We start from the raw sequence: 22203 nt of genomic DNA on the forward strand, positions 1-22203 counted from the left end.
TGTCTGTGCTAGTGCAAGTAACCATACACACTCATCGCTATGTGAGTGAAATAATCTTGAACTATATGTTAAACCCCATTTCACCTCACCTAGTTCCCAGGATATGTTGAAGATTAGCAATCTTCTTTTCTGTCAGCCAAGTTCCTTCTTTGTAAAACTATTCAAATAAAGTTGCAGTGATTGTTGATATTGATAAAACCTATTTTAGCCACATAACCTTTCTGAGAAGAAACCAGAAGCAAAAAACATGCTCATCATCAATGCTGCACATATTGAAATGTCAAGTGGTCTAAAGTCTCTCTCCTGTATCTGGTTTTAATCCCCAGGATCTTGTGTTTGAAGTTTGTTAATATTAATTTTGTCATGGGTTTAATCACTGTGCCCCAGCCAATCAAACATGGATATTAATTGGTTTCTAAATAATATGTTTTTGTTGTTTAAATTTTGTGTTCATTTATTCATGATTTCATAGTTTGGGGCTTATTGTTAGTAATGTCTGAGTGAGTTATTAAAGAATGATGGACATTTAGAAAAGAATATTACTGATGTTGGAGAGGTTGTACAAAAACCAATAGTCGGATGACGACCACATGTTACTGATGACTATTTAACAGCTGGTGATGCTCGACCTTGTTAACTATATAACGTTTGCGCTACCTGTGATGATCCGTGTTTTAGAATTGATCTTCAGCAACCCATGCTTGTTATAAGGTGCAACTATCGGGATCGGGTGGTTAGATTTGGTGACTGATTGATGCATGTCATATCACAATTGCGTAGATCGATGCTGGTGATGTCAATCACTGGATTATCTGGTCCTGATTATTTACAGACCGCTGTCACATAGCTGGAATATTGCTGAGTGCGGTGTTAAACGACAAACAAACATATAACATTTGTTGATCATTTTATGACATGTTTGACAGCATCAAAATGATTTACTCTCAAAGCCTAATATGATTTGCCTTGGTCTCTGTATTTGTGAGAATTGAGGACTCTGTAATGGATTTTGCTTGTACAAGGTATTACCATTGCATATCCTTTGTATATACACATTATATGCCATATTGCATATCCTTTGTATATATACACATTGTATGCCATATTGTATATCCTTTGTATATACACATTGTAAGCCATATAGTATATCCTTTGTATATACACATTATATGCCATATTGCATATCCTTTGTATATACACATTGTATGCCATATTGTATATGTAGGAGGCGACTAATGGGATTGGGTGGTCAGACTCGCTGACTTGGTTGATGCATGTCATAGATCCCAATTGCGTGGATCGATGCTCATGATATTAATCACTGGATTGTCTGGTCCAGACTCGATTATTTACAGACCGCTGTCATATAGCTGGAGTTGTGCTGAGTGCGGCGTTAAACAACAAACCAACCAACCGACCGACCATATTGCATATCCTTTGTATATACACATTGTATGCCATATTGCATATCCTTTGTATATACAAATTGTCAGCCATATATGCCATAATATATCCTTTGTATATACATGTTGTATGACATATAGTACATCCTTTGTATATACACGTTTTATGCCATAAAGTATATCCTTTGTGTATAAAAGATAAATTTCGTGGTTTATGCTGACAGCCTAAAATGTTTATATATGACAGATATATTTTTCCAGAATTTATTTGCCCATAATTAAGGGTGCATATAACACACGAGTGCGTATTATACGCAAATAAATAAGTCTTGTGTACATTGATCAATCGGAAAAGGTTCTAATTGGGTTTCTTCACTAGCCAATATATTAGCAAATATCGTCATGGGAGCTTATTAGAGCGGGGCGCTTATTACGTCGAATACGGTAAACATATACACTTTGCCACATAGCATATCCTCTTTATAAAAAGGAGGTGCGGGTGATCCAGTCATCTAAGGCATTGCATTTTTCTGTGCAGAGTTGTGTCCCTCGTGCACGCCAGAAACCTGTGATTGTGGGTTTGAATCCCGGTTCACTTGATTATGTCTCTTGGTTTGATAGCACCATACCTGTGGTAGTGGGTTTCACCAAAGTGGTAAATGTCCGAGACCTGCATTACTTATGGCTTTCCTCCCACATTTAACTGATGCCGTAATATAACTGGAATACTGTTAAAAGCGCCATTCGTATACACACGGATGATACTCATGTTACAAGGTTCGATTGTGTTACAAAATACCCAAATGTTTGTGTGATAAAGAGGGGATAACTTTTAGGAGAAGGGTGTTCATTTCATCAGTGACGTTTTTTGAGACATTTAACAATGACTGTTGAGTCTTGAGTTTCAAATGATAGTCAGTGTTTTTTTCAAATAATAAGATTCCAACTGTCACCCCCAATCCTGTGTTCTGCATTGTACAGCAAAGTGCCACCATGCTTAAAAGAATTTATATTCCATTCCTTCAGCTGTTTGAAGGCCATTGCCCTTAGGGTCTCATGTTGAACCTGCCAAAAGCACATGTTTATTAAATACCTCCCAGTCGACAAGCCAGTCATGTGATCCGGCACATGAATCCGGTTGGGATTTTTAGTGTGATAAGCATTTTAATGTGGTAGACTGACAAAAGAGGCAGCTAGAGTTTCTGTTGGGTCCGTTATAGTTCAGAAGACCCAGCAGTTAATTTGCCATGCATACGATAGGCTGGGATTAAGGGGACATGCTAGCCCTGTGGCACACTGGCAGACCTATTTTAAGCTGAATAATAATTGCATGAGTGGAGTGCCCTCAGGTAAGCTGATTGTGCCATGAATGTTGCATTTTTTTTGCAGGCTAGATGTAATTTATTGATTAGTTGGTATATAAGTTATTGTGTTTTGTATTTTGGAAGGTGTAAAATAACATGTCTTTGAAAGGCATTTAGACATGATACACATAAGGACGAGAATTTATGGATGTCAACTTCTTTATTATGAGGATCACAACGTTCCTGATGAAGGAGTAAGCATGTACTCCGAAACGTTGTGTTCGTCATAATAAAGAAGTTGACATCCATAAATTCTCGTCCTTATGTATAATATAATGTTTACCATCATACTTAAAACCAGAGATTTCATTACAGTCGATTGTTAATTGTTTAAACTTGAAATTATGATCCTTTTTGAAGGAATGTCATTGAATATTACAATATCAGTATATCAATAACTTGGTAATGACGATTCTGTATCTATACAAATTCATGAATATCGATATTAAATTAATAATTCAGTGCCACAAAAATGTATTATATTACCATGGTTGGGATGGACAATTAGAAAGCAGACAATTATAGACATTTAATGGATCACATACAGAATAACTGCTTTGTTATTTATTGATATCATGTGTCGATGTATTGTGGTACCTCTGAGTCGATATATTGAAACTCAACTTTCCAATCTGTAACACCACTGCGTTCCTGTTAAGTGTCTGCATCCATGACAGATTATGTTCTGGTGGAGCCCACTTTCTAGCCTAAATATCAAGATGCACAATTTGTTCTCAGTGTAGACTGGTGGTCACTTACACTAAAGACCCGTGAAGATCCTGGGTAGACCCATACTTGCCGTAAAAGGCAATAACAGGATCTGGTGGTCAGGCTCGCTGTTTTGGTTGATGCACGTCATTGTATCCCTATTGCGTGGATCAACGCTTATGATCTGGATCAATCACTGGATTGTGTGGTCTAGACTTGATTATTTACAGACTGCCGTCATATAGCTGGAATATTGCTGAGTTGGGTGTTAAGCCACACACACACACACACACACACACACACACACACACACACACACACCACATCACACCACACCACACCACACCACACGTAATAGCGTAAAAAAACCCTTTAATTTGTACAAAATAACATATGTATTTATTCGTGTACTTGTTAATAAAAGTATTAACATTCATGACAGACTATTTTGTTTGTCAGTTGTGAAAAAAAATCTTATTGTAATATGTGCAATGTTCATACTGCTATTTAGGTCTGATGACTAATATAAAGTATGCTGGATTTAAAAAAATATTGACTGGGGCTAAAAACCCAAGTAATGTGCTCTTGAAAATGACCGTTGAAAGCCTTGAAAAGAACTTGAATTTGAGTGTTCCGTATTTGTATGAATGTTGATACCCTTAATACTCAAGATGATACAAGGCGGTCCCGGTATGGCGTACAACAGCTGAACCTCAACAGTCTCAGTCTCCCCTTAAGTTTTTCATGGCCACTTTTTAAACAGGGTTACTCACCCACACACTGTAGAAAAAGGGGCGGTCGGGTAGCCTAGTGGTTAAAGCGTTAGCTCGTCACGCCGAAGACCCGGGTTAGATTCTCGACATGGGTACAATGTGTGAAGCCCATTTCTGGTGTCCCCCGCCATGATATTGCTGGAATATTGCTAAAAGTGGCGTAAAACCTCACTCACTAATATCTTACATAAACTATTGTGATGAAACAAAGTTTAGATTTAGCAAAACAGATTTGTTATTGTCAGTAATGTCAATTGCTGAAGTCCACAAAGTAATCCTTGCATTTATGTGCTACCACTCACCAGTGGAGTGAAATATGTTGATTTCTTTCGGAATTTCATTTGCATATTTGCTCAAATTTACTTCTGCGATATTTATCGATAATTGAGTGATATTTCGTTTCCAATAATCAATCCCTTTGATCTGTATTGAATAGCCAGCCCTAGACATCATTGCATTGAAATCAATGTTAGAATAACTTTGAATGTAAGAATATTACAAAAAACCCACCCACACCCCAAATTTGCTCAGCTGAAAATCATTTAACAAGTAGAAAAACGAATGTTGGGTACCATAGCAGCACAATGTTCCTGTATGAAATGTTGGCTGGCTTTCTGCATGAAATAAACAAGACTCCACACTCTAACATACACAGATGTTTATACACCTACTTGACGATCACATCTCACAAATACAGGGGTTCATACAAATATTGAAAGATTATGGACAACATGCCTGCCATGTCCAATATGTGGTGTACAAATGTAAATGTTAATGGTCGTATTCAGATAATTTTCTATACCTTTTTATACCATGGAGAATAACGGGTGGATTTTATTTCAATTAATTGGCATTTGACCATATTGGTTGTCACTGAGCATGTTCAGCATGCTGAGCTGATAAAGAACGGCCTTCAATGGCTGTATGTCTGAGTGGGCTTAGACAAGCTGTGCAGCTGTGGTGGTAAGGTCCAGAGAAATACAGTACTAAGTTTTAAAATGTTTGCTTGCTCAAGAGGATGGGACGATCATGACGTTATATGAATTTCAATTACCATTTCTTGTCTTAGTTGAAAATGATGCTTAGCGATATGGCCTTGCCGAATGTCACTCCTGAGCTAAATAGGGGACTGATAAGTCCCAGGTATCCTGTGATTGCCTCCATGTGGGGATTCCAGGGAAGGATAGGTCCAAGTGTCCCACGATTGCCTCCATGTGGGGATTCCAGGGCAGGATAGGTCCAAGTGTCCCACGATTGCCTCCATGCGGGGATTCCAGGGCAGGATAGGTCCAAGTGTCCCACGATTGCCTCCATGCGGGGATTCCAGGACAGGATAGGTCCAAGTGTCCCACGATTGCCTCCATGCGGGGATTCCAGGGCAGGATAGGTCCAAGTGTCCCACGATTGCCTCCATGCGGGGATTCCAGGGCAGGATAGGTCCAAGTGTCCCACGATTGCTTCCATGCGGGGATTCCAGGGCAGGATAGGTCCAAGTGTCCCGCGATTGCCTCCATGTGGGGATTCCAGGGCAGGATAGGTCCAAGTGTCCCACGATTGCCTCCATGTGGGGATTCCAGGTCAGGATAGGTCCAAGTGTCCCACGATTGCCTCCATGTGGGGATTCCAGGTCAGGATAGGTCCAAGTGTCCCACGATTGCCTCCATGTGGGGATTCCAGGGCAGGATAGGTCTAAGTGTCCCACGATTGCCTCCATGCGGGGATTCCAGGTCAGGATAGGTCCAAGTGGGGATTCCAGGGTAGGATAGGTCCAAGTGGGGATTCCAGGGTAGGATAGGTCTAAGTCGGTATTCCAGGGCAGGATAGGTCTAAGTGTCCCACGATTGCCTCCATGTGGGGATTCCAGGGCAGGATAGGCCCAAAGTGTCCCACGATTGCCTCCATGTGGGGATTCCAGGTCAGGATAGGTCCAGGGCAGGATAGGTCCAAGTGGGGATTCCAGGGTAGGATAGGTCCAAGAAGGGATTCCAGGGTAGGATAGGTCCAAGTGGGGATTCCAGGGCAGGATAGGTCTAAGTGTTCCACGATTGCCTCCATGCGGGGATTCCAGGGTAGGATAGGTCCAAGTGGGGATTCCAGGGTAGGATAGGTCCAAGTGGGGATTCCAGGGCAGGATAGGTCTAAGTGTCCCACGATTGCCTCCATGCAGGGATTCCAGGTCAGGATAGGTCCAAGTGTCCCACGATTGCCTCCAAGTGGGGATTCCAGGGAGGGTTGGTCCAAGTGTCCCACGATTGCCTCCAAGTGGGGATTCCAGGGCAGGATAGGCCCCAAGTCGGGATTCCAGGGTAGGATAGGTCCAAGTGGGGATTCCAGGGTAGGATGGGTCCAAGTGGGGATTCCAGGGTAGGATAGGTCTAAGTCGGTATTCCAGGGCAGGATAGGTCTAAGTGAAATCCAGGGAGGTTAGGTCCAAGTGGGGATTTCAGATCAGGATATGTCCCACGTGCCCATGATTATTTCATATGTGGAGATTCTGGACAGAACAGATCCCCTATGATTACATAAGCATAATAGTAAGAGACGGCATTGTTCATTGATGATTTAAGTATTTGACATGATTGATTGTGTGTCACTGCTCCTTGAAAGCATCAATTGCCCATCTTCTCAACCACTGGGCCATTATTGATCATTTACAGGTCGTACGAATATAGCCTTTTTGGCAATGATAGCAGCAAAGAACTGAACAAATATCTCCCCGCTCAATGGCGTTGAATGCTCTGATTGGTAAATATCACCATGTGCGTTTGTTATGGTTGGAGCGTGGACCAATCACAGCACTCGCAATTGAGCGCGGACAGTTTTTGTTTACTTCCGTGATCGACAGCCGTGATTGATCCAATATTTCGATAAATTCACCCGATATGGGAAATTGCAAAATGTTAAAATACCATGATGACATACCTTGTCTATTTACATATATGGGTCTGGTGTTTCAGTCATATCACTATCCTGCTTCAGCGGCCTGTGGATAGCAGCTAGGTACTTCATATGTACACCAAGTGTGCTTCCTGTTTCCTTATCAGATGCATGTGACAGAAATAACTTGTTAATAGTTCAAGATATGCAGTACATTGCTGTGTTAGTCTTCAGTATGTATCAGTGTTGGAATTCAGGGAAGTCACATGTTCCTTGTTCACGCGAATGTTTTAACCACAGGTGTGTATCTCGAGGATTCTTTCGTGTTGGGTTTGTTTGAAGTATTGGTGCATGGTTGTGGCCACAAGGGGATCCATGATTGTTTAAGGCATCTGACTGAAACTAAAATGGTTTGATTTGACAGGTCCCGAGACGACTAAAACTCTAGCACTATTGAATTCAGATTTTGTTGTGTCTTTGACCCTGGGATTCTAGGTTGGAATGGGTCTCGGCAGCCTACCTGGTGCCGATATGCTTATCAAACCTGTGGATCAGGTGGCCAGACGCGGTGGATGGGAAGCTGCATGTTATTGTGCCCTAGTGGATTGGGGCATTACTCATAATATCAATCACTGGTTTGTTTGGTCCTGATTCAGTTATTTGTAGGCTGCTGTCAGCTGGAATGTTGTTGAGTGTGGCATCACATTACAAAAAAATAAAATGTCTAAGACAGTGTTATTTTTACCCAAACACATACTTATTAATTTGGAACGTAAACAAATTTAGCTGTCAAGAAACGAGACGCACACCTACAAATAGCAGCCAATAACTTGGATCAAACTTGCTGTTATGGTCTCCGAACACTTCTGTACTCCTACCAGGTGAGCTACAAAGCTCGAGTGGTTGTTTTAACAAGAAGGTTATGAAAAGGACCCCTTGACATTCATCCTTGGAACAGTGTTTATGCAGTGATTTCGGCCCCCTGGGCAGACCAACCAGCAGCTGTCACCTGACCCAGGTGGTCTACCTCGGACTTGGATCCGATTACTTTACAGGTTGAGTTAACTGTTAAATAAAACCTCGCCCGCTCATCCCAAAACCCACCTAGCCACTCCGGCCCGCCTGCCCACTCACTCACTCACTCACTCACTCACTTACTCACTCACTCACTCACTCACCTGTCCACTCACTCTTAAGATATGGTCCACGTCATATTTTTGGTATTCTCAGAATACGACTTAACGTCAATGGCCCATTCATTTTGCTAGTCAGTATATTGTTTTATGAAGGAGAAATAGGAAGACAACTTGTTTCCATCCCTTCAGCATGTTCTATGTCATGGTGGCCCAACACTGGAGACAGTAATAATATTAGATCCATGCTGTAGCGCCTTACCATAGACTCGGGTAGACTTCTATAAGCTGTCACTTGGGGCTTTCATCCAACGGCCAAACTGCCACAGTACTCAAGTACCCATTAAACTGTCTCTGTGGTCTAATGGTAGAGCGTCCGCCTGGAGAGCAGAAGGTCCGGTGTTCGATCCCCAGCCACGTCATTCCAAAAAACGTTAAAAGATGGTACTTGTTGTTACAAGGGGCTAAAACAAGGACTTGTCAGCTCAGAGTCTGTATACTGTGTCTGAGTGGGGTATTCATGTTAAACTGTGGCATGGTATCTCAGTGAGCTAGCACTATAAATCGGTGTCAGTCCGGACTAGTACAAGCAGCCACACAGACACATACACGTGCATGCACGGTGCTATATAATTGCAATAATCTTGGACGCAATGTAAAACCCAATTTCACCTCACCTCACCTCCAACCCATGAAACCCAACTAACTTGTTCATAGGGCTAGGACGATACACCAAGCGTGCGATCCGATACGTTTCACGATATCCTGTTCAGGATCCAATATATATAACGATACTTGCATGTGCTTTTTTTGTGGTGCGTAAGCCATGTTTTTCATAGACAAGATGGTCAAGTACCTGACACACTAATGATTTACAGTTGGCAGTGTCAAGGATGGCGCATTGGATGAAAATATTACGTTGTCTCTACTCATTTTCACTAGTAATTAGTGTTTGGTGTAACATTTATTAAAGGTAAGAATTGATACTTTTCACTAAGTGTGCGATTGTGATCGGTACTTGTATCGATAAGTAAAAAATCACAGTCCGCAGATGCATCGGTGTATTATCCCACGACTACTCGTACACCTCATTGAATAGAGTTAATCAAGAATATCTTACAGTTGTCACAATCATTATAGTGGAATTTCCCCTAGGAGTCATCAACTTCATCTGAACATCTTGATGGCTATTATTTCCAGGTTATGTTGTTATTAACTGCAGCCTTCTGCCTGTGTTGAGACAGGTGTTGAGTGGGTGTAAGTATTCAGTGTAATGTGACAGATTGCAGCTCCCAAATTGACCGTCTGCTATTGAGATTGCTATCAAGGTGATACTAATTTCGGCTGACCTTTGTCTAACCCCTGTGTTGTCCAAGGTGTGCAGGCTTATAGAGTTCTTGCAACTGCCTCAGGGGTAGGAAGAAAAATGTAGGAGATAAATTAATAATCAATAAGGATCATTGGCCTGTGAGATGGTGTTCATATATTACGCTTTAGGCAGCGAGTGTGAACAAATTCCTAGATGCCCAGGTGTAGTCGTGGGGTTGAACCACTTCCTAGCCATGCACAGGTTTGTGTGATGCCCATGTGCCACAATTATGAAGCCCTTCTCAATGTCCAATCTTTATTGCTATATACTACTCAAAAGAAGTTAAAGAACACCTAATTTTCTCATAAGCAGTGGGCGATTTAAGGAACTTGAATTAACTTGCACCAAGTGCAACCTTGTTGCACCAGACAAAACCAGGTTGCACCCTGGTCCCATAAATTTATCAAATAACCTCGAAATACCTGCCGTTTGATGTCAAGCCCCCAAAAGCATGACAAATTACACATAACAGGGTTTATTGATGTAGGTAAATCTTTTAGACGTATTGAAGGTGTTCAAAGATTGATGTTGTGGACATATGAGGTTGGACACAAATATAAAATATGTTGGCATGCGCTTAGTGCTTGTAGACATAAATGTTAGGGTCCATTTTTCAATAATAGGTTGCACTGATACGTGTTTTATTTAGGTAAATCGAACCATGCCATGACCAGTTAATCTGTCATAGCAGTTAGGTAATGCTTCACAACCCTCCAGATGGGGGTGTTGACCTTGTTTTTACAAGTACAGAAAACTGTGTAATCTGACTTGTCTAATCCGACATTGTGTCTAATCTGATAAAATGTTTTGGCCCTGATACAGCTCCTTATAATTATTATCCTAAACTATGTGTAATCCAACATCTGTCTAATCCGAATTCTGACATTGTTTTGTAGTCGTATGAGCTTTTCTTGCTTTGTGCAACATGACGGTTAATCCTGAATTGTTTCCTTACTTGATTGGCTGGATTACCACGTAAATCATTGAGGGTGCTTTCAAATATGAAACTGTCTGAACTGACATCTGTCTAATCCACATTTCCTCCTGGTCCCGAGCAATGTTATATTAACAATGTACTGTATATTACAGCAGCATTGTGATTACCGTATTCGACGTAATAAGCGCCCCGCTATAATAAGCGCCCTCAGAGACATTTGCTAAGATATCGGCTATTGAACAATCCCAATCAGAACCCCTTCCGAGTGATCAATGTACACAAGACTTATTTATTCTTGTGTTATTTATTTGTGTTATATGCACCCTTAATCATGGGCATTTAATTCTGGAAAAATATATGTGTCGTACTTAAACATTTCAGGCTGTCAGCATAAACCACGAAATTTATCTTTCAACTCTGTTTTTTCCACCAAAATAACATTCTAATAAGAGCACCCTATTTCTAATTTTGAGAGTGCCCTGTGTGCTTATTACGTCGATTACGGTAGTCCTTACTTACATTCAAGAGTGGGTGGTTGGGTAGCCTAGTGGTTAAAGCGTTTGCTCGTCACGCCGAAGACCCGGGTTCCATTCCCGACATGGGTACAATGCGTGAAGCCAATTACTGTTGTCCCCGCTGTGATATTGCTGGAATATTGCTAAAAGCGGCGTAAAACCATACTCACTCTCTCACTCAGGTTCAACTTGAAGTATTTACTGCCATGATGCAGCTGAATTACTAATGACTACGTTGTTAAACAACAAAGAAGCGATAATGGTGTCTATAAAATCTCGCTCATAACACTGTGAATGACATAACCGATTCTACCCCTAGAAGTAGACAGGCAATATAGATACTGATGTAAATGATTCAGTAACGTGTTTATGCAGGTTAGTCAACATGCCAGAACTAGCGGGCACAGTAGACTTTGTATTCTCCATGTTCAGTGTGATTAAATCCTAGTTTCAGGCATTACATTGGATACAGGAAGTATGGTTGTCGGGTTTAATTGTCTTATCAGGGGTTAAATGGTGCAGTGGTTGGGATGGTGGACAGTCCTGACTCTCCAGACAAAGGGACCGTCTCAACAGCTAGCAGGAAACTTATCCAGCCATTCTAGACTTTAACTTGTTCAGGCTGAGTCGTTCAGCCCAAGTTGTTCAGCCCTTAGTTGTTCGTTCCCGAGTTGTTCGTCCCCGAGTTGTTCAGCCCTAGGTGTTCATCCCTGAATTGTTCGTCCCCGAGTTCTTCAGCCCAAATTGTTCTACCCTAGGTGTTCAGCCCTAAGTTGTTCAGCCGTAGGTGTTCAGCCCATGTCGTTCAGCCCTGAGTTGTTCGTCCCCGAGTTGTTAATACCCGAGTTGTTCAGGTCAAGTTGTTCAGCCCAAGTTGTTCAGCCCTAGGTGTTCAGCCCTGAGTGTTCAGCCCTGAGTTGTTCAGCCCTAGTTTTTCAGCCCTGAGTTGTTCAGCCCTGAGTTGTTCAGCCCTAGTTGTTCAGCCCTAGGTGTTCAGCCCTAGTTGTTCAGCCCTAGTTGTTCAGCCCTAGTTGTTCAGCCCTAGGTGTTCAGCCCATGCCTTTCAGCCCTGAATTGTTCAGCCCTGAGTTGTTCAGCCCTAGGTGTTCAGCCCTAGTTGTTCAGCCCTGAGTTGTTCAGCCCTAGGTGTTCAGCCTTAGGGGTTCAGCCTATGTCGTTCAGCCTTGAGTTGTTCAGCCCTGAGTTGTTCAGCCCTGAGTTGTTCAGCCCTAGGTGTTCAGCCTTAGGGGTTCAGCCTATGTTGATCAGCCTTGAGTTGTTCAGCCCTGAATTGTTCAGCCCTAGGTGTTCAGCCCATGTCTTTCAGCCCTAGTTGTTCAGCCCTGAATTGATCAGCCCTGAGTTGTTCAGCCCTGAGTTATTCAGCCCAAGTTGTTCAGCCCTAGGTGTTCAGCCCAAGTTGTTCAGCCCTAGGTGTTCAGCCCAAGTTCTTCAGCCCTAGTTTTTCAGCCCTAGTTCAGCCCAAATTGTTCAGCCCTGAGTTGTTCAGCCCTGAGTTGTTCAGCCCTAGTTGTACAGCCCTAGTTGTTCAGCCCTGAGTTGTTCAGCCCTGAGTTTTTCAGCCCTAGTTGTTCAGCCCTAGTTGTTCAGCCCTGAGTTGTTCAGCCCTAGTTGTACAGCCCTAGTTGTTCAGCCCTGAGTTGTTCAGCCCTGAGTTTTTCAGCCCTAGTTGTTCAGCCCTAGTTGTTCAGCCCTGAGTTGTTCAGCCCTGAATTGTTCAGCCCTGAGTTGTTCAGCCCTGAGTTGTTCAGCCCTAGGTGTTCAGTCTTAGGTGTTCAGCCCTAGTTGTTCAGCCCTGAGTTGTTCAGCCCTGAGTTTTTCAGCCATTGTTCAGCTACCAAGTCTGCCCTTGTCATTTCGCCCAAGATGTTCAAACATCAGTTGTTCTGCTTGTAATTTTTCAGGCGCATGTTCGACCCCTTGTGTTCAGTAAAAATTAATGTAAGAAATTAGTATGCAAAAAGGATTTGTCAACTTCATATGATGTTGTGATGAATTATCAGCCTATGAACCAGGATATTACGACACACTGCTGTGTGTGCTTTCAAGAATCCCACAGACACGTGAAGCGACAGACTCTCCGACCTTACGCTCAGGTTCATCGTAGTAATCTGCACTTTCATTATCTCAGTATTTATAGTCACTAACAAGACCCTGACTCTCTACGTTCCCACACCCTTTCTATCCTGTAAACCCTCACTTCATCAACAGTTCATCAACACTTTTTGCATGCATGGCAGAAATTCTGATGATAATGTTAAGAGCCCATGTGCTCATGGTAAAGGGTATGGCCATTCTATTGTCAATGAAAAGCAAATTTCCTGTTGATATTTAAAATTAGCTGCAGTGTTATGAGAAAAGGTTGCTAGGCATTCTTTCCGTTGAGTAGCGACAGTAGGACCACTTGCCACCAGGATTTGGCGTGAGATCACTTGCTTTGTGTGTTTTCACCCCCATAACTGGTTTTAAGCTGTATATTTTGTAATTAAATGGTGTTTGGTTTCTTAAGTAAGATAATGGTCTAACTGGATTTTCATAACCTTTGTTATCTTGTGATAATGACTGGAGGTAAATGGTGTAAGGAAGACATCTTTTTTTAAGTTTGTTTGTTGTTTCCCTCTGCAATCTTGCAGCTATGTGACAGTGGTCTGTGAATAATGAATCCTGGACCAGACAATCCAGTGATTGATGGGCGGTCAGGTAGCTTTGTGGTTAAAGTGTTCGCTCGTCATGCCGAACACCTGGTTTCGGTTCCGGACATGGGTACAATGTGAGAAGCCCATTTCTGGTGTTCTGAGCCATGATATTGTTGGGCTATTCTTAAATGCAGCGTAAAACAAAACTCACTCACTTGGAGTCTAACCCCGAGTCTAACCCCAAATCAAATCTCGAGTCTTAACCTGAGTCTAACCCTGCATCTTACCCCGAGTCTAACCCCGAGTCTTACCCCGACTCTGCATCTCTACTTCATATTTACTGTTATTCTGATGTTTTACTTCAGCCATGAAGTATTCCACCAGTAAGATCCAGAATATCTAACAAGCATCCGATGCCTTTACATTTGCCATTAGGAGTATCTGTTCATCAATAATTAACAAACATTTTTCAGGATCTTCAGATAAAAGGAAGAAAAAACATTGTCAAGCATGATGACTACAGCATGTCAGTGCAAGTGACCGTAGTTGTTGGATGAAGATGTGAGGTTGTCTTATGTTGATACTGATGCTGCTTCCACGTGGTATGCGCATCAGGAAGGAAGGCCAAGGATGTCGCACATGTCAACAAACATTGCATTGCCTGCCTCGGGGCTGTCAACAAAATCGAGGCTGTATCGCATTAGTCGAATTCTGCAAGTAAATTCACAGTGAATAAACAAAGATTTTTGTCCCAATGGGAGTAAATATAGCTGAGAGTAGAGTGAAACATGCTACATCATGTGACTCAACATGCTGCCTCAGCAGAATTAGGAATAGCGACAAGATAGATGACATTACGTAATAGAAGGGAGTTGTACTTGAGTTGTACTTGAGTTGTACTTGAGTCTTTAGTACAGCTGACACAGCTAACAACTTTGTTCTCGTGAGATGGCGGCTATGCAGCGAACGCTTTCGTGGTGAAATTGGGTATTGTCATTTTTTCCGTGCCGCTTTCTAGTGTGTGTATTCTGCACACTTTATCCATGTTGCTCTTTGCAATCCCATCACTTACTGTTGTCATGGTAACCAAGATGATGATTTATATCCAATTTTCATTATAATTATGATTATGTTGTGTACTATTTATCATAATGCTTATTAAGAAATTGAGGGACTTCTTTTTTTTTCTGCTCAGGGTTTATCTATGAATTCAAGCTATGAGGCAGCAAACAGGTGACAAAATATTTGTCACAATTATTTTTTTTATTCAGTAGTACCTGGGAAAAGGCATTAAACATGTTTAGGCTTTTTTCTTTATGTAGTCTTGTTCTTACATTGGGAAAGCTTAAATGTTATTTAGGATGATAATAACTTGAGTGTGGGTATCCTTACTTCTACCACTGCCCCCTAGGCCAGAGATGTCCTCTTAGAATGGCCACATGTATGTATATCTCCTTGTAGGTTTCTACCTTGAATCTTGTGCCACCATAATTGCTCAAGGTGTTTTTTTTTAGATTTGTTTTATGTAAGGGTGTCGCTTTCAACTTGTGACAATATGACACCTTAATTTTTGACATTAGGGTGTCTCCTTCAACTAGTGACACGATGACACCTTGATTTTTGACATTAGGGTGTCTCCTCAAACTAGTAATACCATGACACCTTGATTTTGGCATGAGGGTGTCTCCTTCAACTAGTAACACCATGACACCTTAATTTTTGACATTAGGGTGTCTCCTCAAACTAGTAACGCCATGACACCTTGATTTTTGACATTAGGGTGTCTCCTCAAACTAGTAACACCATGACACCTTGATTTTTGACATTAGTGTGTCTCCTCAAACTAGTAACACCATGACACCTTGATTTTTGGCATGAGGGTGTCTCCTTCCGCTAGTAACACCATGACAACTTGATTTTTAAAAATTGGGTGTCTCCTTCAATGTAGTGACATGTTCACACCCTGATTTTTGACATTAGGGTGTTTCCTTCACTCTAGTGAACCATAACACCATGATTTTTTACATTGGGGTGTCTCTTTCAATCAAGTGACACCATGACACCTTGACTTTTGACATAAGGTGTTATGGCAGCACGGGTAAGGGTTTTTTCATTATTATCTGGAACATCTGATCATGTACTTTTTACCTTGATGCGATACATTCGTTTATGTAATTAATTCGAGAGATGATTTGGGTTATTTCCTTCATTAGATGTTCCAAAGACGGAAAGGTTTTTGTTTTTAAATCAAATTACTGAATATTCTGTGTTTGATTGAATTCTAAGAAGCTCCTTTCAACGTAATCTACCTTGGCTTAAGTACGCCAACTTGCATGACTCTTAAAACGAATATTTGTTTTGCGAATTTTATTTCCCATGGAGTTTAGGTGTAGGTTTACTTGGGAGTGTACTTTAAGGACTTCACTGTCGTTCCTGGATTTATGATCTTTTTCTCAAAGACAACTTAATCAATTATTTTTTAGCAGTTATAGATAAGACAAACCAAATTCCTGAGATCTGTGTCTGCATCAGATAACAAATATTTTTTTGTAAAACAAGTACTGTATTCGACGTAATAAGCGCCCCGCTGTAATAAGCTAATATATTGGCTAGTGAACAATCCCAATTAGCACCCCTTCCGATTGATCAATGTACACATGACGTATTTATTCATGTATAATACGCACTCGTGTGTTATATGTGACCTTATTTATGGGCAATTAAATTCTGGGTAAGTATATCTGTCGTGTATAATACACACAGACTTTTATTTTGTACCATTTCAGGCTGTCAGCATAAACCACGAAATTTACAATCTTTCAACTCTGTATTTTTTTCTCCAAAATTTTATTCTAATAAGAGCCCCCTATTTCAAATTTTGAGAGCGCCCTGGGTGCTTATTACATCGAATACAGTATGTCGAGAACATATACCAGGTTAAGTCTAACTAAATCTATATGCTTGTTTGTCCTGGGGAGCTAATCTGGTGTAGGTGGTGGCTGCCATTAAGTCTTTGTGCAAGGAATTACAATGTGGAATTCAGCTTTATATATGCTGTACAGGGGATCATGTTCTCTTACTGTTTTTGTGTTGTATTTTTTTAGGCAGTGGCACACATTGTAAACACACAAAGCTTCTCATTTCATGATATGATATTGTCAGCTGAACAGACCCCGTTCTGGCGAGGAAACAAGAAATATGAACTGAGCAGACGCGCCATATACTTGGCGAACAATTGATGAAATTTTAGACTTTGAAAAACGTCTGTCTTCCCTTGCGCTGTGTATTCAACACCACAAGTCGTCCTTTGGAGACTGAACCGTAAAGATTCAGGGGTAGAATAGGTCTTCAGCAACCCATGCTTGCCGTAAAAGGCGACTATGCTTGTTGTAAAAGGCGACTAACCGGATCGGGTGGTCAGGCTCGCTGACTTGGTTGATGCAGGTCAATGATCCCAATTGCGTGGATCGATGCTCGTGATATCAATCACTGGATTGTCTGGTCCAGATTTGATTATTTGCAGACCGCCGTCATATAGCTGGAATAATGCTGAGTGCGGCGTTAAACAACAAACCAACCTTTGGAGACTGGTGATTTCCCTCACGGATACAAGCCCGTCTGCTGTGGTTGCAGTATTAGGTGTATGACCAAGCATCCCTCCCTCACTCACTCATTCATTCTAACTCAAGCTAGGGGGACGGGTGCCCAGTCCATGGCTCATCAGTTCGCTGTGCAGAGTTGCGTCCCTTTGGCATACCAGAAACCTATGATCATGGGTTTGAGTCCTGGTTCACTCCGATTACGTTTCTTGGTTTGTCAGCACCATACCCATTCTCATGGGTTCATCAAAATGGTAAACGTCTGAGACCTGCATTACTTCCCAAATGAAGCTGACATACCATGATATAACAGAAATACTGTTCAAAGTTATTAAACCCAACTCACTCACTCACTCACTCCAGGCACTAGGTGATTGGCCATTTGTATTATAGCATAGGGGCGGTTGCCTTGACGGCGCCGCTAACTTGGGAGTTGGGTTACTTCTTGGATTGGTAACTTTGTTGGATTTGGTAAGGGTTTGGCTGAATTTTTGTGAATTCATACTTTCTTTTATTGATTTATGGTGCCTCCATTACAGTCTTCTTCATCTCATTTGAACTAGGACGCAGTTCTGTGGAGCTTTGTGTGCTATGGTTTTCTTTCTTGTGGAACGGCAACAAAGATAGGGCATCAACACCTACTCACCCTGCTATCATGTGATAGATTGCTGGGGTCGTAGCTGGACCATAGTCCAAGGCACTGAAAGTTGCTTTGCAGAGTTTTCTCCCTTGGCTGAAAGGATCCGCTTTTGGTTGACATCCATTGATTGAACCTGATAGTGTTCTGTATGCACTATGCATGTACTTGTGGTTTCATGAAAGGGATAAATTATGGGCTGAGGTAACTGAAATACAATTTAAAGCAGCGTTAATTCCAATTTTCCCAATGTGAGCCTGCTTTTGTCACCATCCTACCAATCGGAGCTGGCTACACCACTATCTGCCGTTACCTTCACCTATTATCATCCCAAGTTATGCCCATGGCACAATCCAGACCCCTCGCCATATCAGTTGAGATTTGCAAACAATAGCGATTGCGATGCACTTCAGTTGTTTATTCTCCGACTTATTAAAATTGCAAATACAGCCGTCCACGCCAAACTTGACCTACGGGGCTTGACTGTTGGAATGTTGGCGGTCGTGGCTGGTGCTGGTTGATTGTGCATGTGATAAGTGTAGTAATCGCCTTGTGTCAAGTGACATAAGCAATAAGTCTGTATCCAGTTTCAACCATGCCACACACTATTGTTTACAAACCGTATCTATTGCATTATTATCTCCACTGGTTAGTAAAGTGTTCGGGGAGATAGTATCTTGCACAATACCAGCTGCGATTATGTACTTCCAAATGGAGGGAATATCAAGCAGCCCAACCCATGCTAACCTTTATTTGCACCATTTTCAATTTGATCTGAAATGAAGCTGTGTCATAAAGGAATATCTTCGCAAGCTGCATCTTATGACAATCATGTCGCAGATTATGTACCATTATGATAAATGTAGTGATGCATTATTTACTGTAATATGACAGTCATGATGTTGTACATATTAACCGTAATTTGACATTTATTTCATTGCACATATTTACCGTAATGTGACAATCATGGCGTCATACTTATTTACCGTAATGTGATAATGATGTCACACCTATTATGTGTTTCCCCCCACTAACAACTTCAGCTGAGTCTCAAATGAGGCAGGGTTCATTCCTGGACCATAAGTTAAAACTGTACAATGTTTCAACCAAACTTGGCACATGCATGAAATTTTTTTTTAAATGTTAGTCCACTTGACCAAGACAAGGAAAATTCATGAAGGACTTATAATAGTCTTTGTGGAGGTCCACTTAAGTAGATCATTTTTCGGGATAAGTGAAAAAACAAATTTAGTTTCTCATTCTGCTACAGCATCAAACCACATGGATTCTAGGGCCGCCATAATTTTGAACCCTGCTGTCTGATATCGTTGATCGTTGATCGTTGATCGTTGATACGAAACAACTGGTCACGTGATCTGTGAAGGGTGGATCGGTAGTTGTCATATTCACGGTGCCTGTATTGATGGGTGGCATCAGATGTTTGTCCAGCCTTTTCATGTCTTAACAAGGCCACATAGTACTTAAACTAATGAATTTGTTATCAAGGGACCTGTTTACAATTTCCATGAATAGTACAGCTGATATTAAATGTTGTGGAACACATTAATGCAGAGTTATGTCCATCACGTCCTTCAGTGTCCGTTATATTGATGGATGTTCTGAAGGTCAGCAATAATCGATGATTGATCAGCTACCTTACGTAAATGCTAAGATTGGGAAGAAAAATGCCATTTGAGATAAAAAATTGTATTTAAATTGTTCCTCTTTTATCTGAATATAAATTGTCAATGCAAGAGAATAACCAGCCTTGATGTAAATAATTCGGTGTGCAACATCAATATGAAAACAACCAAGTATTTTTATCGATGGAGTACAACTGGAATATTATTATTAAAATTTTGAATTGATTTTTTTAACAGGTTCCTTGGTATACAATAACTGGAAAATTTAGACAAATAGCAACCAATTATGACCGATGATTGATCATTTGGAACAAATTAATTTTAGTCTGTGATGATTGATAAAATCCCAAATGTTTCTTACGCTGTTAATCTGTACATTGTATAATAATAATATACTCAGCTCTGTACTGAAACATGGTGTAATATACACAGCTTTATTCTGATACACTGTATAATATACAGTTCTTTTCTGAAACACTGTATGATATACACAGCTCCATGCTGAAACATTGTATAGTATACACATACACAGCTATGTACTGAAACATTGTATAACATACACAGCTGTAAACTGAAACATGGTATAATATATACAGCTTTATACTGAAACATGGTATGATATACACAGCTCTGTACTGAAACATTGTATTATGTACACAGCACTGTACTGAAACATTGTATAACATTCATAGCACTGTACTGAAACATTGTATTTTATACACAGCTCTGTACTGAAACATTGTATTTTGTACACAGCTCTATACTGAAACATTGTATATTATACACAGATCTAACTTGAAACATTGTATTATTCCACAGCTCTGTACTAAAACATTGTATAATATACACAGATCTAACTTGAAACATTGTATTATTCTACAGCTCTGTACTGAAACATAAAATATTAACAGCACTGAACTGACAACAGAAACTACCAAGAAAAGACCATACTTTGTATTTACATGATCAAGTAGCCCACAGACACACACACTGTCACACACACACACACAGTGAGTCACACACATACACAGTCAGACACACAGACACAGTGAGACACACAGACACAGTGAGACACGCACACACACACACGCACACACACACAAACACAAACAGAGTAAGGCACACACTAACACACACACACATTCTAAGGCACACAGACACACAGAGAGTCACACAGACACAGTGAGTCACAAAGTCACATACACAGTGAGACACACACATACACACACACACACACACACACACACACACACACACACACACACACAGTAACTCACACTCACGCTCACATCCACACACTGTTCCAAATTAAGGGTAAGCTGGGGTCCTTGAGGGTAGGACCCCAAATGTTTAACATTGGGGTTATCACAAGAAGCCCTTTCAAACCCTGTGCACATGAACATTTGTGATAAGGACTATAAGTGTTTTGGCAATGTCTGCTGTGTGACACTAGGTGAGTGGGAACCTGGTGCTCCGGCATTTGTGATACTGACTATAGGTAACAGGTTTGTTGGGCCACTGACAAGTTGCATACACAGCACCCTGTACTGCAGGCAGGCAGGCTGTGTGCATGCGGCCCACACATGGGGCGAGCTGACAGACCAGGAGTTCACTACCAGTGTTTAACAGTAAGTAAATCATACACCAGATCCACTCCCGAGTGGTCATTTGTGGTATGTCATTAATTTATATGTTTCACATTACCATGACTGATGTGGGTTTCTGTTGTCAAGGCGTTATAGTCAGAGGTGTTTGTTTTCTGCTTGTCTTTCAGTATCGACTCCTTCAAATTTCATTTTTATTATATAATTTAACATTTACGCAGGTTTAGAAATGAATTGTTATTTACCCCAGTCTGTAAAAGTCATCTCATATGGTTTTCGTCTAGCTAGTGTAAGAGTGGTAGTCCACAAGGAAATGTCACTAGCCCTTCCTACATTTTATTAGATTCTGAGTTTGAACCCTGACAAGGTTATTACAAGGATCCTTAGACCTTTATTATTGGTTTCAGACACTTCAAGGATGTAATGTTGTTGTCATGCAGGTTTGTGGATCCTTAGACCTTTATTATTGGTTTCAGACACTTCAAGGATGTAATGTTGTTGTCATGCAGGTTTGTGGATCCTTAGACCTTTATTATTGGTTTCAGACACTTCAAGGATGTAATGTTGTTGTCATGCAGGTTTGTGGATCCTTAGACCTTTATTATTGGTTTCAGACACTTCAAGGATGTAATGTTGTTGTCATGCAGGTTTGTGACTTTTATGCTAAGTGTTTTCTTTTTCGTCTAAGATTTGTATTCATGATTGGGACGGTTGGGTAGCCTTGTGGTTAAAGTGTCAGTTTGTCATTCCGAAGGCCAGGGTTTGATTCCTGAAATGGGTTCATGTGTGTCACCCATGTGACATGAATATTGCTAAAAGCGGTTTAAAAACTCACTCACTCACTGTATTGATGATGTGACATATCACTCACTCACTGTATTGATGATGAGACATATCACTCACTCACTGTATTCATGATGTGACATATCACTCTCACAGTATTCATGATGTGACATATCACTCCTCACTGTATTGATGATGAGA

At 41.1% G+C, this 22203-nt stretch overlaps 1 protein-coding gene across 2 annotated transcripts in view; it reads left to right on the forward strand.

Moving 5' to 3' along the window:
* Positions 1–22203, forward strand: part of LOC139452193 (protein FAM53A-like) — an 81646-nt gene that overhangs the window by 2093 nt on the left and 57350 nt on the right. Inside the window, exon 1 of one of the 2 annotated variants that reach the window (XM_071233566.1) lies at positions 21157–21243. The exons of the other annotated variant lie outside the window; for it this stretch is intronic. The gene's annotated coding sequence lies outside the window, so the exon portion shown is untranslated. Of the gene's footprint in view, positions 1–21156; positions 21244–22203 lie in introns of those variants that run through there. 2 annotated transcript variants of the gene reach the window in all.

The sequence above is a fragment of the Haliotis cracherodii genome, unplaced genomic scaffold (assembly GCF_022045235.1).
Source record: "Haliotis cracherodii isolate W230 unplaced genomic scaffold, xgHalCrac1.p SCAF_9, whole genome shotgun sequence".
Lineage (NCBI taxonomy): Eukaryota > Metazoa > Mollusca > Gastropoda > Lepetellida > Haliotidae > Haliotis > Haliotis cracherodii.